Source organism: Cucumis melo, chromosome 10, assembly GCF_025177605.1.
Source record: "Cucumis melo cultivar AY chromosome 10, USDA_Cmelo_AY_1.0, whole genome shotgun sequence".
In the NCBI taxonomy this organism is placed as follows: Eukaryota; Viridiplantae; Streptophyta; class Magnoliopsida; order Cucurbitales; family Cucurbitaceae; genus Cucumis; species Cucumis melo.
The window spans coordinates 16,533,051-16,539,293 of NC_066866.1; positions in this window are offsets into that span (position 1 = coordinate 16,533,051).

Below are 6,243 nucleotides of genomic sequence, written 5' to 3' on the forward strand. Positions count from 1 at the left end.
TCTTGTCTTTTCGAATGTCTCTTAATCGAGCACCCAACTGAAGCTTGGCGTCGAACTACCTTCTTGCTTTGACCTCTCTCTTGCAAGGAAACTTAACTTCTCTCTACTTTGCTCATGAAGTGAAAATAGTAAGAAATGTAAGAAACGAGGGTCTTTTGTATTTAAAATGCCTTCTTGCATCCGAAAAACACTAACCTCGTGCAATAGAAATTTTCAAAGATTTGACATCACGAGTCTTCAAGTGATCTCTATCGAGAATGATCCGAGACTATGCCTGATAACCCTAATAGTTTCCTTTTCTGCTTCCAGTATCAGTCGAGCATGACCCCGTGATGGCCTGAATCCCATCTCTAAAACCCTTATATTTTTCATCTCGATCTACAACAGTCTCGAGTTGCTTCGAGACATAACTCCGAAATCTTTCTGTCTTTTTATATGATCAACAAGCACAGAGATGCTCCTGTATTAGCATTAGAATTTGCTCTCTGTTTTTCATCTTGCTCAAGATTACTCAAGGTTGACCCAAGATTCTCACTTTTACCTTTTCTCTCGATTGAACAAGATCAAGTTAGGACACTTCTGTCTCGAGATCTTTGCTTTAGTCAGAGACTCCTACTTAAAAGCTTAACTTCTTAACTTTTAGCAACCAATAAGATAGAAGATACGGGTATTATAGATATGACTCAGGGTACCTTTTAATAGAAAATTAGCAGTTCACCTAGTAGGATCAATAGTGATTTCCTTACAAGGTGTATTGTTATACTCACCATTTTCTATGTTTAAATTTTCAGGCAAATGTAAAGGAAAAGGCAAGCTGGCGAGCGACAAGAAGGACACATGACGTGTCATATGGGAACTCTATTTTCATGCTTCTGTTATTTCCATGATTTTCATGATTTAACTATTAGATGTTTTTTGAAAAGAACACTTTACTTTATATTTTCTTTAAAACTATTTAGAACCCAAATTGTGTTTTCTTAGTAGTTTTTCTTATTTAGCTAGTCAAATTTTTGTTTTAGATTGATTATTTTACATTTTATTTAGTGTAATCAGGGTCATTGTTTTGTTTTAAGTGTTAAAAATGTTATTTCTTTGAGGTAACAACCTCAACTTAGATATGAAAAGTTGGATCATTACAATTGGACATTACAAGTTCATTATGATGTCTATTGGATTGACAAATATTGCTCCTGCAATATTTATGGATTTAATGAAAATAGTGTTTAAGGAGTTCTTAGGAGCTTTTGTGATTGTATTTATTGATGAAATCTTGGTTGTAAGACTCTAATCGTATATTAAGTTATGTAATAGGATGGTAAGAGTGTAAGTGTTTCTCACGACTTAACGCAATGATGTATTTTGATCAAGCGTTGAGGAAGTTCCTATGTATTCTGGTAGTTGGTGGTTAGAGTTTTCTTAATAAAAAGGTAATTAATGTCATTCTTACATTTGAAAGCCGATGCCCAGTAAGTCGGCCTTCAAACCCTATCGCCCACTATGATCAAAATTAGAACAGTGGAAGAGCTACGTGGCATCGTGATTCGCTGAAGCTTACCACCAGACAAAAGTAATCATGTCAGTCATAAAGTATTCACCAAAAGTCTATAAATGTAAGAGTTTAGGCAAGTTTTAAGATTTTAATCACATTTTTTAGCAAATTAAAAGTTGAAGAAATTACAAGATGATCGAGAAGGTTTCTTCAAATTTAGTTTCGCATTCAAGGTTAATGAGGAGTTGGCCAAGTGCTTAGGCTAGAAGGAAACTTTATCATGACTGTGAGTGGTTTTAAAACATTTAAAATTCCAATGGATTTCAACTCATCTCTAAACCAATGGATTTATAAATGAGCATGTTTTGGAAAATGGATTATGACTTGTGTTTTGCAAAATGTTTTAGTACCATGTGCTATGAATAAAGCCTTACACTTGCTTTGTGATCTAGTGTAAGATGTCTTATACTTGCTGTGTGATTTGGTATAAGATGCCATTTGCTTGCTTTATGATCTAGCATGCATTGGAAGACGTGTTATGCATAATAGAATTAATGGTATTCTCTGAATGCATCGAGATTAGTCTACATAGCCGCAACTCGACGATGAAATGTTAATGACATTCCATCTCAAGTGATGGATACACTTTTAAAATAAGGATTTACGCTGTATAATTTATGTTAAAAAGATTTATGCAAGAAATACGAATTTCGAAAATGAATTATCTTGTGAACTATGCGTTATGAAATTCTAATGTTTTGAAATTGTGGAAGACAATGATATGGTTTCCGGCTTTAGAATGCATACTCTTGCAACCACATAGTGTTTTCAAAATAAATTTCAAAGTTTATGATTTGTGTGTTTTCAAAATAAATTTCAAAGTTGCAAATTGATTTATAGAACCGCATATTAGCATGGCTCTATTTAAAGCCTTGTATGGTAAGTGTGGCAGGTCTCCAGTTAGTTGGGATGAGGTTGGTGAGCAGAGATTGATTGGTCATGAGTTAGTTCAGTTCACTAACAAGGCAATACAAAAGATTAGAGCATGTACGAAAACAAGATAGAGTAGACAGAAAAGTTATGCTGATGTGAGGTGTAAAGACCTTGACTTTGATGTAGGAGATAAGGTGTTCTTGAAAATGGCACCTATGAAGGGATTCGGGAGATTTGAGATGAAAGGGAAGTTGAGTCCCCGTTTTGTCGGGCCAATTTAAGATTCTTAAGAAAATTGGCCCTGTAGCATACCGCTTAGCATTACCCTCGTCTCTCTTTATAGTTCATGATGTGTTCCATGTTTCGATGTTGAGGAGGTATGCAATAGATGATGATGATGATGATAATAATAATAATAATAATAATAATAATAATAATAATATCCTAAGAAACCCTAGCCGCCACCCTTCACTATGCAACTCCATTCAGCAACTACTTCCATATGCAAAAGCCCTGGCTAGTCATGTGCTGCCTCAATAGCTGACAATGGTGCATCCTGTAGCCGTAAAGTCGAGTTCGTAAGGGTCTTCCCCACGCTGCTTCGCATAATCATGCCTCCACAAGTTTTTTTAGCCATCCACTGCCATGGCATCCTTCCTCTACCACCGTTGGTCACTGGTCGTTGGTGAGTTTGGTTGGGTTTTGATCTGGGTTTGAGAAATACCCACTAAATGTTGATTAAGATCCTAAATAAAGGTTTCTTTTGGAATTAAATTGGGGTTTTTCTCTAAAGGACCAATTGGAGACCTTTGGATCAAATTCTTATATTCCCATTAAGGTTAGAACTAGCTTCAATGGTTTTCTTTATAGGAAATTGAATTGGCCATAATTGATAATTTTATTAAGTAATTCTTTTTAATTATTTTTCTTATGTTTAGGTTAATTTGTATTTAATTTGCATCAAATAATTTTGCAAAGAAGTTTAATGGTTTTCTGAGGTAAGGGATTTCTACTACTGGACCTTCGATTTAAGATTTATGTTGTATTGTATGGAATGACTGACTGTTAGGCACATAATTAAAATGTGTTGATAGGTTATGTGATGGTCTAACTGAAATTTTGAACATTGTGTTGTCTTACTTAGTTAATTGAATATGATGGACGATTTATGCATGCATGCTACGTTTATGTTATTATTGGATTGAGATTAATTGCATAAACTTATTTGGACTGATGGTAGTTGTTAGCTTTAGAGGTCGTATGTTGACAGCACAGAGTAGACAGAAAAGTTACGTTGATGTACTATAAAAGGATCTTGAGTTTGACATAATGGATATGGTTTTTCTAAAGGTAGCACCAATGAAAGGTGTCTTAAGATTTGGGAAGAGGGGAAAGTTGAGTCCTCATTCTGTAGGGCCATTTGAGATACTTGAGCGGATTGACCATGTAGCTTGCCTTTTGGCATTGCCTCCGTCATTTTATGTAGTTGATGATGTATTTCATGTCTCTATGCTGAGGAAATATGTAGTAGATCTAACACATATAATTGACTATGAGTCATTGCAAATTATTGAGAATTTGAGTTATGAGGAGCAACCAATGAGATTTTGGCAAGAGAGGTCAAGCTTCTTCGTAACAGAAGAGTTACACTAGTAAAGATCCTTTGGTAAAATCCCAATGTTAAAGAGGCCACATGGAAACAAGAGGATAAGATGAGAGCCTAGTACCCCGAGTTGTTTGAGGATTAGAACTTTCGAGGACCAAAGTTTCTTAAAGGAGGGAAGATTGTAACACCAAAAAAATTAAGATGATTTTTAATTTAATTATTTTGATTCTTACTTGAGATTAAGGGTGTGTTTGGTTGGAATTTTTGAAGTGTTTAAATTTACAAAAAGAATTATTTTGAAAAACATTGTGGTGTTTGACAAGTTCATATAATACATTTTTTTAATTAGTTTATAAAATATTTCATTTTAGAGATATCATTAAAAAGCATTTTTTTAGAAAATGAATTCTAAGTGATTGATCGAAAATTTGCAAATTTTTTTCATCTTATATTGAAATTACGAAATGCCCTCCATATTATCCCTCCTCTTCTCATCTTTTTCCCCCATTTTTAACCTAGACGAAAAGTAAAAGCCTATGTGTCGAGATAGTTGAAATTGCACAAACGCAACTATTTAACGTATTACTTAAAATTGACAGCCATTGTTCAGGCGTTGAAAATTTAGAGACATTATCTGTTTGGACGGAAATCTAATATTTTCACTTATCACAAGAGTTTGAAATACATTTTCAATTAGAAAGAGTTGAACTTGAGACAGAGGAGTTTGGTGGAATTAATTAAAGATTATGATTGTCTCATCACATACCATCATGGGAAGGCTAATGTTGTAGCAGATGCATTGAGCAAAAAGAGCTCGAGTAAGGAGAGTAAAGGGAGGATTACCTTACTAAGAGAGTTAAAGGATTATAAGGTGATCTTGAACGTAGGATCAGTTGGGAATTTGATAGCTCAATTTTAGGTTAAGCCTACACTTGAAAAACAAATTTTTAAAACACAACCTGAGGATCTCGTATTAAGGACATTAGGTGAGAAAGTAAGATGGGAAAGATGATCAGACTACACATTTAGAAGTGATGGAGTGTAACTACCTAAAGAGATGGAGAACTTACAAATTGGTTTCAAGGTAACTCGAGCTTGGATTTTCGGCAAGAAATTTTCAAACAAAAAGGAGCTTCAGTTAAGTACTTATGGAGTTTCTTCTCAAAATGTTTTCAAACTAAAAGAATTTGTATTATGTTTTAATCCTTATAATTATTTCTTTATTGAGTTCATGAATTCCATGATTTACCTTATATCCCAAAATTCTTAAAATAGATTTGGTTTACAAATGATTTGAAATGAATTGGATTGTTGAGATAAAATGATCTTTGGTACCCTATGCAACGAGATTTCCTCACATTTTTTATGTGTTCTGGTGTGGGATGCTTTATCCTTGTTGTGTGATCTAGAATAGGATACCTTATACTTGTTGTGTGATATGGTACGAGATGTCCTTTGCTTGCTATGTGATCTCGTATTGGAAGACACGTTATGCATGATGAAATTGATGAAGACTTGTTATTGTGTTGAGATCACTCCGCACGACCGCAACTAAGAAAAAGAGTGTGGTAAACACTTGATCTGAGGAAGGGTACAAAAATGTAATAAACATACAGAATGATCCTGCGATATGATATATTACATTATGAGTAATATGTTCCTACGCGATACAAGCTTTTATGAATGATTTGAAAGGAAATAATTTCCACATGATTTATACATATTATTGACGAGATTTGAACTGTGTAAATTTCTTAATTTGTTGAGATGATTTGAATTGAACTCAAAATTTTACTACTTAAATGCTTTTGTTTATCTCGTATGATTTTGTGAAAAGAATTATAACGCGTTATGGCTGAATTTAGGGGTGTACATGAGCTGGATTGAGTCGGGTTGGAGGAAAATTATGCACCAACCCAAAGTATATGGATTGGCAAACAATGAACCCTATCAATTCAATATGAAAGGGTCAATCCAACCCAACCCAACCCAAAAAAATCGAGTTCAGTCGGGTTGGTTTTTATTTTCATCTCTCCATAATTTAGACAAATTTTCATATTATTTTTCAATATGCAAGGTAAACAAATTGTCATTCAAAGATGCAAAGTGAAATATATATGTTATACATTCAAATTTCAAGTCTACAGAGTTCATTCAAAAAAAGCTTTACTTTTAGGTTATATATGTTGGAATTTATGTCCTAAAACTCATAGTT